A 12,029-nucleotide genomic window follows, 5' to 3' on the forward strand; every position below is an offset into this window, starting at 1 on the left:
GCATTTAGAAAGTGAAGCAACACTCCATTCATTTCGCACAGTGAATTGAAGTGTTGGAACAGACTGCTTCTCTTTCAGAGAAACGCATGTGAATTGCTGGTGAATGCTTGTAAGTAGCTTAAGGCAGTTTCATAGGAAAGTCTTTTTTCTGTGAAAGTGCAGCATTTAGAAAGTGAAGCAACACTCCATTCACTTTGAACAGTGAATTGAAGTGTTGGAACAAACTGCTAATCTTTCAGAGAAACTCATGTGAGTTGCTGGTGAATGCATGTAAGTAGCTTAAGGCACTTTCAAAGGAAAGTGATTTTCTCAGAAAGTACAGCATTTAGAAAGTGAAGCAACCCTCCATTCACTTCGCACAGTGAATTGAAGTGTTGGAACAGACTGCTTCTCTTACAGAGAAATACATGTGAGTTTCTTGTGAATGCTTATATTTATCTTAAGGCACTTTCAAAGAAAGTGATTTTCTCTGAAAGTACAGCATTTAGAAAGTGAAGAAACACTCCATTCACTTCGCACAGTGAATTGAAGTGTTGGAACAGACTGCTTCTCTTTCAGAGAAACTCATGTGAGTTGCTGGTGAATGCTTGTAAGTAGCTTAAGGCAGTTTCAAAGAAAGTGATTTTCTCTGAAAGTAGAGCATTTAGAAAGTGAAACAACAACACATTCACTTCACACAGTGAATTGATGTGTTGGAACAGACTGCTTCTCTTTCACAAAAACTCATGTTAGTTGCTGGTGAATGCTTATAAGTAGCTTAAGGCACTTTGAAAGGAAAGTGATTTTCTCTGAAAGTACAGCATTTAGAAAGTGACACAACACTCCATTCAATTTGCACAGTGAATTGAAGTGTTGGAACAGACTGCTAATCTTTCAGAGAAACTCATGTGAGTTGCTGGTGAATGCTTGTAAGGAGCTTAAGGCACTTTCAAAGGAAAGTGATTTTCTCTGAAAGTACAGCATTTAGAAAATGAAACAACAACACATTCACTTCGCAGTGTGAATTGAAGTGTTGGAACAGACTGCTTCTCTTTCAGAGAAACGCATGTGAATTGCTGGTGAATGCTTGTAAGTAGCTTAAGGCAGTTTCAAAGGAAAGTTTTTTTCTGTGAAAGTGCAGCATTTAGAAAGTGAAGTAACACTCCATTCACTTTGCACAGTGAATTGAAGTGTTGGAACAGACCTCTAATCTTTCAGAGAAACTCATGTGAGTTGCTGGTGAATGCTTGTAAGTAGCTTAAGGCACTTTCAAAGGAAAGTGATTTTCTCTGAAAGTACAGCATTTAGAAAGTGAAACAACAACACATTCACTTCTCACAGTGAATGGAAGTGTTGGAACAGACTGCTTCTCTTTCAGAGAAACGCATGTGAGTTTCTTGTGAATGCTTGTAAGTAGCTTAAGGCAGTATCAAAGGAAAGTGATTTTCTCTGAAAGTACAGCATTTAGAAAGTGAAACAACAACACATTCACTTCTCACAGTGAATGGAAGTGTTGGAACAGACTGCTTCTATTTCAGAGAAATGCAAGTGAGTTTCTTGTGAATGCTTATATTTATCTTAAGGCACTTTCAAAGAAAGTGATTTTCTCTGAAAGTACAGCATTTAGAAAGTGAAGCAACACTCCATTCACTTCGCCCTGTGAATTGAAGTGTTGGAACAGACTGCTTCTCTTTCAGAGAAATGCATGTGAATTGCTGGTGAATGCTTGTAAGTAGCTTAAGGCAGTTTCAAAGGAAAGTGATTTTCTCTGAAAGTACTGCATTTTGAAAGTGAAGCAACACTCCGTTCACTTCGAACAGTGAATTGAAGTGTTGGAACAGACTGCTTCTCTTTCAGAGAAATGCCTGTCAATTGCTGGTGAATGCTTGTAAGTAGCTTAAGGCAGTTTCAAAGGACAGTGAATTTCTCTGAAAGTACAGCATTTAGAAAGTGAAGCAACACTCCATTCACTTCGCACAGTGAATTGAAGTGTTGGAACAGACAGCTTCTCTTTCAGAGAAACGCATGTGAGCTTCTTGTGAATGCTTGTAAGTAGCTTCAGGTACTTTGAAAGGAAAGTGATTTTCTCTGAAAGTACAGCATTTAGAAAGTGACGCAACACTCCATTCACTTCGCACAGTGAATTGAAGTGTTGAAACAGACTGCTTCTTTTTCAGACAAATGCATGTGAGTTGTTGGTGAATGCTTGTAAGTTGCTTAAGGCAGTTTCAAAGGAAAGTGATTTTCTCTGAAATTACAGCATTTTGAAAGTGAAGCAACACTCCATTCACTTTGAACAGTGAATTGAAATGTTGGAACAGACTGCTTCTATTTCAGAGAAATGCTAGTGAATTGCTGGTGAATGCTTGTAAGTAGCTTAAGGCACTTTCAAAGGAAAGTGATTTTCTCTGAAAGTACAGCATTTAGAAAGTGAAACAACAACACATTCACTTCACACAGTGAATGGAAGTGTTGGAACAGACTGCTTCTCTTTCAGAGAAACTCATGTGAGTTGCTGGTGAATGCTTGTAAGTAGCTTAAGGCAGTTTCAAAGAAAGTGATTTTCTCTGAAAGTAGAGCATTTAGAAAGTGAAACAACAACACATTCACTTCACACAGTGAATTGATGTGTTGGAACAGACTGCTTCTCTTTCACAAAAACTCATGTGAGTTGCTGGTGAATGCTTATAAGTAGCTTAAGGCACTTTGAAAGGAAAGAGATTTTCTCTGAAAGTACAGCATTTAGAAAGTGACACAACACTCCATTCACTTTGCACAGTGAATTGAAGTGTTGGAACAGACTGCTAATCTTTCAGAGAAACTCATGTGAGTTGCTGGTGAATGCTTGTAAGGAGCTAAAGGCACTTTCAAAGGAAAGTGATTTTCTCTGAAAGTACAGCATTTAGAAAGTGAAACAACAACACATTCACTTCTCACAGTGAATGGAAGTGTTGGAACAGACTGCTTTCTTTCAGAGAAACTCAAGTGAGTTGCTGGTGAATGCTTGTAAGTAGCTAAGGCACTCTCAAAGGAAAGTGATTTTCTCTGAAAGGACAGCATTTAGAAAGTGAAGCAACACTCCATTCACTTCGCAAAGTGAATTGAAGTGTTGGAACAGACTGCTTCTCTTTCAGAGAAACGCATGTGAATTGCTGGTGAATGCTTGTAAGTAGCTTAAGGCACTTTCAAAGGAAAGTCTTTTTTCTGTGAAAGTGCAGCATTTAGAAAGTGAAGCAACACTCCATTCACTTTGAACAGTGAATTGAAGTGTTGGAACAAACTGCTAATCTTTCAGAGAAACTCATGTGAGTTGCTGGTGAATGCTTGTAAGTAGCTTAAGGCAGTATCAAAGGAAAGTGAATTTCTCTGAAAGTACAGCCTTTAGAAAGTGACGCAACACTCCATTCACTTCGCACAGTGAATTGAAGTGTTGAAACAGACTGCTTCTCTTTCAGACAAATGCATGTGAGTTGCTGGTGAATGCTTGTAAGTAGCTTAAGGCAGTTTCAAAGGAAAGTGATTTTCTCTGAAATTACAGCATTTTGAAAGTGAAGCAACACTCCATTCACGTTGAACAGTGAATTGAAGTGTTGGAACAGACTGCTTCTATTTCAGAGAAATGCTAGTGAATTGCTGGTGAATGCTTGTAAGTAGCTTAAGGCAGTTTCAAAGGACAGTGATTTTCTCTGAAAGTACAGCATTTACAAAGTGACGCAACACTCCATTCACTTCACACAGTGAATTGAAGTGTTGGAACAGACTGCTTCTCTTTCAGAGAAACTCATGTGTGTTGCTGGTAAATGCTTGTAAGTAGCTTAAGGCAGTTTCAAAGAAAATGATTTTCTCTGAAAGTAGAGCATTTAGAAAGTGAAACAACAACACATTCACTTCACACAGTGAATGGAAGTGTTGGAACAGACTGCTTCTCTTTCAGAAAAACTTATGTGAGTTGCTGGTGAATGCTTGTAAGTAGCTTAAGGTACTTTGAAATGAAAGTGATTTTCTCTGAAAGTACAGCATTTAGAAAGTGACACAACACTCCATTCACTTTGCACAGTGAATTGAAGTGTTGGAACAGACTGCTAATCTTTCAGAGAAACTCATGTGAGTTGCTGGTGAATGCTTGTAAGTAGCTTAAGGCAGTTTCAAAGGAAAGTGATTTTCTCTGAAAGTACAGCATTTAGAAAGTGAAACAACAACACATTCACTTCGCAGAGTGAATTGAAGTGTTGGAACAGACTGCTTCTATTTCAGAGAAACGCATGTGAATTGCTGGTGAATGCTTGTAAGTAGCTTAAGGCAGTTTCAAAGGACAGTTTTTTCAGTGAAAGTGCAGCATTTAGAAAGTGAAGCAACACTCCATTCATTTGCACTGTGAATTGAAGTGTTGGAACAGACCGCTAATCTTTCAGAGAAACTCATGTGAGTTGCTGGTGAATGCTTGTAAGTAGCTTAAGGCACTTTCAAAGGAAAGTGATTTTCTCTGAAAGGACAGCATTTAGAAAGTGAAGCGACCCTCCATTCACTTCGCACAGTGAATTGAAGTGTTGGAACAGACTGCTTCACTTTCAGAGAAATGCAAGTGAGTTTCTTGTGAATGCTTATATTTATCTTAAGGCACTTTCAAAGAAAGTGATTTTCTCTGAAAGTACAGCATTTAGAAAGTGAAGCAACACTCCATTCACTTCGCCCTGTGAATTGAAGTGTTGGAACAGACTGCTTCTCTTTCAGAGAAATGCATGTGAATTGCTGGTGAATGCTTGTAAGTAGCTTAAGGCAGTTTCAAAGGAAAGTGATTTTCTCTGAAAGTACTGCATTTTGAAAGTGAAGCAACACTCCGTTCACTTCGAACAGTGAATTGAAGTGTTGGAACAGACTGCTTCTCTTTCAGAGAAATGCCTGTCAATTGCTGGTGAATGCTTGTAAGTAGCTTAAGGCAGTTTCAAAGGACAGTGAATTTCTCTGAAAGTACAGCATTTAGAAAGTGAAGCAACACTCCATTCAATTCGCACAGTGAATTCAAGTGTTGGAACAGACTGCTTCTCTTTCAGAGTAATGCATGAGAGTTGTTGGTGAATGCTTGTAAGTAGCTTAAGGCACTTTCAAAGAAGAGTGTTTTTCTCTGAAAGTACAGCATTTAGAAAGTGAAACAACAACACATTCACTTCGCACAGTGAATTGAAGTGTTGGAACAGACTGCTTCTCTTTCAGAGAAACTCATGTGAGTTGCTGGTGAATGCTTGTAAGTAGCTTAAGGCAGTTTCAAAGGAAAGTGATTTTCTCTGAAAGTATAGCATTTAGAAAGTGAAGCAACACTCCATTCACTTCACACAGTGAATTGAAGTGTTGGAACAGACTGCTTCTCTTTCAGAGAAACTCATGTGTGTTGCTGGTGAATGCTTGTAAGTAGCTTAAAGCAGTTTCAAAGGAAAGTGATTTTCTCTGAAAGTACAGCATTTAGAAAGTGAAGCAACAACACATTCACTTCGCACAGTGAATTGAAATGTTGGAACACACTGCTTCTCTTTCAGAGAAACGCATTTGAGTTTCTTGTGAATGCTTGTAAGTAGCTTAAGGCAGTATCAAAGGAAAGTGATTTTGTCTGAAAGTACAGCATTTAGAAAGTGAAGCAACCCTCCATTCACTTCGCACACTGAATTGAAGTGTTGGAACAGACTGCTTCTCTTTCAGAGAAACTCATGTGAGTTGCTGGTGAATGCTTGTAAGTAGCTTAAGGTACTTTGAAAGGAAAGTGATTTTCTCTGAAAGTACAGCATTTAGAAAGTGACGCAACACTCCATTCACTTCGCACAGTGAATTGAAGTGTTGGAACAGACTGCTTCTCTTTCAGACAAATGCATGTGAGTTGTTGGTGAATGCTTGTAAGTTGCTTAAGGCAGTTTCAAAGGAAAGTGATTTTCTCTGAAATTACAGCATTTTGAAAGTGAAGCAACACTCCATTCACTTTGAACAGTGAATTGAAGTGTTGGAACAGACTGCTTCTATTTCAGAGAAATGCTAGTGAATTGCTGGTGAATGCTTGTAAGTAGCTTAAGGCACTTTCAAAGGAAAGTGATTTTCTCTGAAAGTACAGCATTTAGAAAGTGAAACAACAACACATTCACTTCACACAGTGAATGGAAGTGTTGGAACAGACTGCTTCTCTTTCAGAAAAACTCATGTGAGTTGCTGGTGAATGCTTGTAAGTAGCTTAAGGTACTTTGAAAGGAAAGTGATTTTCTCTGAAAGTACAGCATTTAGAAAGTGACACAACACTCCATTCACTTTGCACAGTGAATTGAAGTGTTGGAACAGACTGCTAATCTTTCAGAGAAACTCATGTGAGTTGCTGGTGAATGCTTGTAAGTAGCTTAAGGCACTTTCAAAGGAAAGTGATTTTCTCTGAAAGTACAGCATTTAGAAAGTGAAACAACAACACATTCACTTCGCAGAGTGAATTGAAGTGTTGGAACAGACTGCTTCTATTTCAGAGAAACGCATGTGAATTGCTGGTGAATGCTTGTAAGTAGCTTAAGGCAGTTTCAAAGGACAGTTTTTTCAGTGAAAGTGCAGCATTTAGAAAGTGAAGCAACACTCCATTCACTTTGCACTGTGAATTGAAGTGTTGGAACAGACCGCTAATCTTTCAGAGAAACTCATGTGAGTTGCTGGTGAATGCTTGTAAGTAGCTTAAGGCACTTTCAAAGGAAAGTGATTTTCTCTGAAAGTACAGCGTTTAGAAAGTGAAGCGACCCTCCATTCACTTCGCACAGTGAATTGAAATGTTGGAACAGACTGCTTCGCTTTCAGAGAAATGCAAGTGAGTTTCTTGTGAATGCTTATATTTATCTTAAGGCACTTTCAAAGAAAGTGATTTTCTCTGAAAGTACAGCATTTAGAAAGTGAAGCAACACTCCATTCACTTCGCCCTGTGAATTGAAGTGTTGGAACAGACTGCTTCTCTTTCAGAGAAATGCATGTGAATTGCTGGTGAATGCTTGTAAGTAGCTTAAGGCAGTTTCAAAGGACAGTGATTTTCTCTGAAAGTACAGCATTTAGAAAGTGAAGCAACACTCCATTCACTTCGCACAGTGAATTGAAGTGTTGGAACAGACTCCTTCTCTTTCAGAGAAACTCATGTGAGTTGCTGGTGAATGCTTGTAAGTACCTTAAGGCACTTTCAAAGGAAAGTGATTTTCTCTGAAAGTACAGCATTTAGAAAGTCACGCAACACTCCATTCACTTCGCACAGTGAATTGAAGAGTTGGAACAGACTGCTTCTCTTTCAGAGAAACTCATGTGAGTTGCTGGTGAATGCTTGTAAGTAGCTTAAGTCAGTTTCAGAGGAAAGTGATTTTCTCTGAAAGTACAGCATTTAGAAAGTGAAGCAACACTCCATTCACTTCGCACAGTGAATTGAAGTGTTGGAACAGACTGCTTCTCTTTCAGAGAAACGCATGTGAGTTTCTTGTGAATGCTTGTAAGTAGCTTAAGGCAGCAACAAAGGAAAGTGTTTTTCTCTGAAAGTACAGCATTTAGAAAGTGAAACAACAACACATTCACTTCTCACAGTGAATGGAAGTGTTGGAACAGACTGCTTTCTTTCAGAGAATCTCATGTGAGTTGCTGGTGAATGCTTTTAAGTAGCTAAGGCACTTTCAAAGGAAAGTGATTTTCTCTGAAAGTACAGCATTTAGAAAGTGAAGCAACACTCCATTCACTTCGCACAGTGAATTGAAGTGTTCGAACAGACTGCTTCTCTTTCAGAGAAACGCATGTGAATTGCTGGTGAATGCTCGTAAGTGGCTTAAGGCAGTTTCAAAGGAAAGTGATTTTCTCTGAAAGTACAGCATTTAGAAAGTGAAACAACCAGGCATTCACTTCGCACAGTGAATTGAAGTGTTGGAACAGACTGCTTCTCTTACAAAGAAATTCATGTGAGTTGCTGGTGAATGCTTGTAAGTAGCTTAGGGCACTTTCAAAGGAAAGTGATTTTCTCTGAAAGTACAGCATTTAGAAAGTGAAGCAACAATCCATTCACTTCGCACAGTGAATTGAAGTGTTGGAACAGACTACTTCTCTTTCAGAGAAATGCATGTGAGTTTCTTGTGAATGCTTATATTTATCTTAAGGCACTTTCAAAGAAAGTGATCTTCTCTGAAAGTGCAGCATTTAGAAAGTGAAGCAACACTCCATTCACTTCGCACAGTGAATTGAAGTGTTGGAACAGACTGCTAATCTTTCAGAGAAACTCATGTGAGTTGCTGGTGAATGCTTGTAAGTAGCTTAAGGAAGTTTCAAAGGAAAGTGATTTTCTCTGAAAGTACTGCATTTTGAAAGTCAAGCAACACTCCATTCACTTCGAACAGTGAATTGAAGTGTTGGAACAGACTGCTTGTTTTTCAGAAAAATGAATGTGAATTTCTATTGAATGCTTGTAAGTAGCTTAAGGCAGTTTCAAAGGACAGTGATTTTCTCTGAAAGTACAGCATTTAGAAAGTGAAGCAACACTCCATTCACTTCGCACAGTGAATTGAAGTGTTGGAACAGACTGCTAATCTTTCAGGGAAACTCATGTGAGTTGCTGGTGAATGCTTGTAAGTAGCTTCAGGCACTTTCAAAGGAAAGTAATTTTCTCTGAAAGTACAGCATTTAGAAAGTGAAGCAACACTCCATTCACTTCGCACTGTGAATTGAAGTGTTGGAACAGACTGCTTCTCTTTTAGAGAAATGCATGTGATTTGCTGGTGAATGCTTGAAAGTAGCTTAAGGCAATTTCAAAGGACAGTGATTTTCTCTGAAATTACAGCATTTAGAAAGTGAAGCAACACTCCATTCACTTCGCACAGTGAATTCAAGTGTTGGAACAGACTGCTTCTCTTTCAAAGAAATGCATGTGAGTTTCTTGTGAATGCTTATATTTATCTTAAGACACTTTCAAAGAAAGTGATCTTCTCTGAAAGTACAGCATTAAGAAAGTGAAGCAACACTCCATTCACTTCGCACAGTGAATTGAAGTGTTGGAACAGACTGCTTCTCTTTCAGAGAAACTCAGGTGAGTTGCTGGTGAATGCTTGTAAGTAGCTTAAGGTACTTTGAAAGGAAAGTGATTTTCTCTGAAAGTACAGCATTTAGAAAGAGACGCAACACTCCATTCACTTCGCACAGTGAATTGAAGAGTTGGAACAGACTGCTTCTCTTTCACAGAAACTCATGTGTGTTGCTGGTGAATGCTTGTAAGTAGTTTAAGGCAGTTTCAAAGGAAAGTGATTTTCTCTGAAAGTACAGCATTTTGAAAGTGAAGCAACACTCCATTCACTTTGCACAGTGAATTGAAGTGTTGGAACAGACTGCTTCTCTTTCAGAGAAACTCATGTGAGTTGCTGGTGAATGCTTGTAAGTAGCTTAAGGCACTTTCAAAGGAAAGTGATTTTCTCTGAAAGTACAGCATTTAGAAAGTGAAGCAACACTCCATTCACTTTGCACAGTGAATTGAAGTGTTGGAACAGGCTGCTTCTCTTTCAGAGAAACGCATGTGAGTTTCTTGTGAATGCTTGTAAGTAGCTTAAGGCACTTTCAAAGGAAAGTGATTTTCTCTGAAAGTAGAGCATTTACAAAGTGAAACAACAACACATTCACTTCGCACAGTGAATTGAAGTGTTGGAACACACTGCTACACTTTCAGAGAAACGCATGTGAGTTTCTTGGGAATGCTTGTAAGTAGCTTAAGAAAAGTATCAAAGGAAAGTGATTTTCTCTGAAAGTACAGCACTTAGAAAGTGAAACAACAGCACATTCACTTTTAACAGTGAATTGAAGTGTTGGAACAGACTGCTTCTCTTTCAGAGAAACTCTGGTGAGTTGCTGGTGAATGCTTGTAAGTAGCTTAAGGCAGTTTCAAAGGAAAGTTTTTTTCTGTGAAAGTGCAGCATTTAGAAAGTGAAGCAACACTCCATTCACTTTGCACAGTGAATTGAAGTGTTGGAACAGACTGCTAATCTTACAGAGAAACTCATGTGAGTTGCTGGTGAACGCTTGTAAGTAGCTTAAGGCACTTTCAAAGGAAAGTGATTTTCTCTGAAAGTACAGCATTTAGAAAGTGAAGCAACCCTCCATTCACTTCGCACAGTGAAGTGAAGTATTGGAACAGACTGTTTCTCTTTCAAAGAAATGCATGTGAGTTGCTGGTGAATGCATGTAAGCAGCTTAAGGCAGTTTCAAAGGAACGTGATTTTCTCTGAAATTACAGCTTTTAGAAAGTGAAGTAACACTCCGTTCATTTCGCAGAGTGAATTGAAGTGTTGGAACAGACTGCTTCTCTTTCAGAGAAATGCATGTGAGTTGCTGGTGAATGCTTGTAAGTAGCTTAAGGCAGTTTCAAAAAAAAATGATTTTCTCTGAAAGTACAGCATTTAGAAAGTGAAACAACAACATTTCACTTCGCACAGTGAATTGAAGTGTTGGAACAGACTGCTTCTCTTTCAGAGAAACTCATGTGAGTTGCTGGTGAATGCTTGTAAGTAGCTTAAGGCAGTTTCAAAGGAAAGTGATTTTCTCTGAAAGTACAGCATTTAGAAATTGACGCAACCCTCAATTCACTTCGCACAGTGAATTGAAGTGTTGGAACAGACTGCTTCTCTTTCAGAGAAACTCATGTGTGTTGCTTGTGAATTCTTGTAAGTAGCTTATGGCAGTTTCAAAGGAAAGTGATTTTCTCTGAAAGTAGAGCATTTACAAAGTGAAACAACAACACATTCACTTCACACAGTGAATTGAAGTGTTGGAACAGACTGCTACTCTTTCAGAGAAACGCATGTGAGTTTCCTGGGAATGCTTGTAAGTAGCTTAAGGCAGTATCAAAGGAAAGTGATTTTCTCTGAAAGTACAGTACTTAGAAAGTGAAACAACAGCACATTCACTTTTAACAGTGAATTGAAGTGTTGGAACAGACTGCTTCTCTTTCAGAGAAACTCTGGTGAGTTGCTGGTGAATGCTTGTAAGTAGCTTAAGGCAGTTTCAAAGGAAAGTTTTTTTCTGTGAAAGTGCAGCATTTAGAAAGTGAAGCAACACTCCATTCACTTTGCACAGTGAATTGAAGTGTTGGAACAGACTGCTAATCTTTCAGAGAAACTCATGTGAGTTGCTGGTGAATGCTTGTAAGTAGCTTAAGGCACTTTCAAAGGAAAGTGATTTTCTCTGAAAGTACAGCATTTAGAAAGTGAAGCAACCCTCCATTCACTTCGCACAGTGAAGTGAAGTATTGGAACAGACTGTTTCTCTATCAGAGAAATGCATCTGAGTTGCTGGTTAATGCATGTAAGTAGCTTAAGGCAGTTTCAAAGGAATGTGATTGTCTCTGAAATTACAGCTTTTGGAAAGTGAAGTAACACTCCGTTCATTTCGCAGAGTGAATTGAAGTGTTGGAACAGACTGCTTCTCTTTCAGAGAAACTCATGTGAATTGCTGGTCAATTCTTGTAACTAGCTTAAGGCACTTTCAAAGGAAAGTGATTTTCTCTGAAAGTACAGCATTTAGAAAGTGAAGCAACACTCCATTCTCTTCGCACAGTGAATTGAAGTGTTGGAACAGACTGCTTCTCTTTCAGAGAAATGCATGTGAGTTGCTGGTGAATACTTGAAAGTAACTTAAGGCACTTTCAAAGGAAAGTGCTTTTCTCTGAAAGTACAGCATTTAGAAAGTGAAGCAACACTCCATTCACTTCGCACAGTGAATTGAAGTGTTGGAACAGACTGCTTCTCTTTCAGAAAAATGATTGTGAGTTGCTGGTGAATGCTTGTAAGTAGCTTAAGGCAGTATGAAAGGAAAGTGATTTTCTCTGAAAGTACAGCATTTAGAAAGTGACGCAACACTCCATTCACTTCGCACAGTGAATTGAAGTGTTGGAACAGACTGCTTCTAATTCAGAGAAACGCATGTGAGTTGCTGGTGAATGCTTCTAAGTAGCTTATGGCACTTTCAAAGGAAAGTGATTTTCTCTGAAAGTACAGCATTTAGAAAGTGAATCAACACTCCATTCACTTCGCACAGTG

The sequence above is a fragment of the Myodes glareolus genome, unplaced genomic scaffold (assembly GCF_982192425.1).
Source record: "Myodes glareolus unplaced genomic scaffold, mMyoGla1.1 HAP1_SCAFFOLD_37, whole genome shotgun sequence".
Lineage (NCBI taxonomy): Eukaryota > Metazoa > Chordata > Mammalia > Rodentia > Cricetidae > Myodes > Myodes glareolus.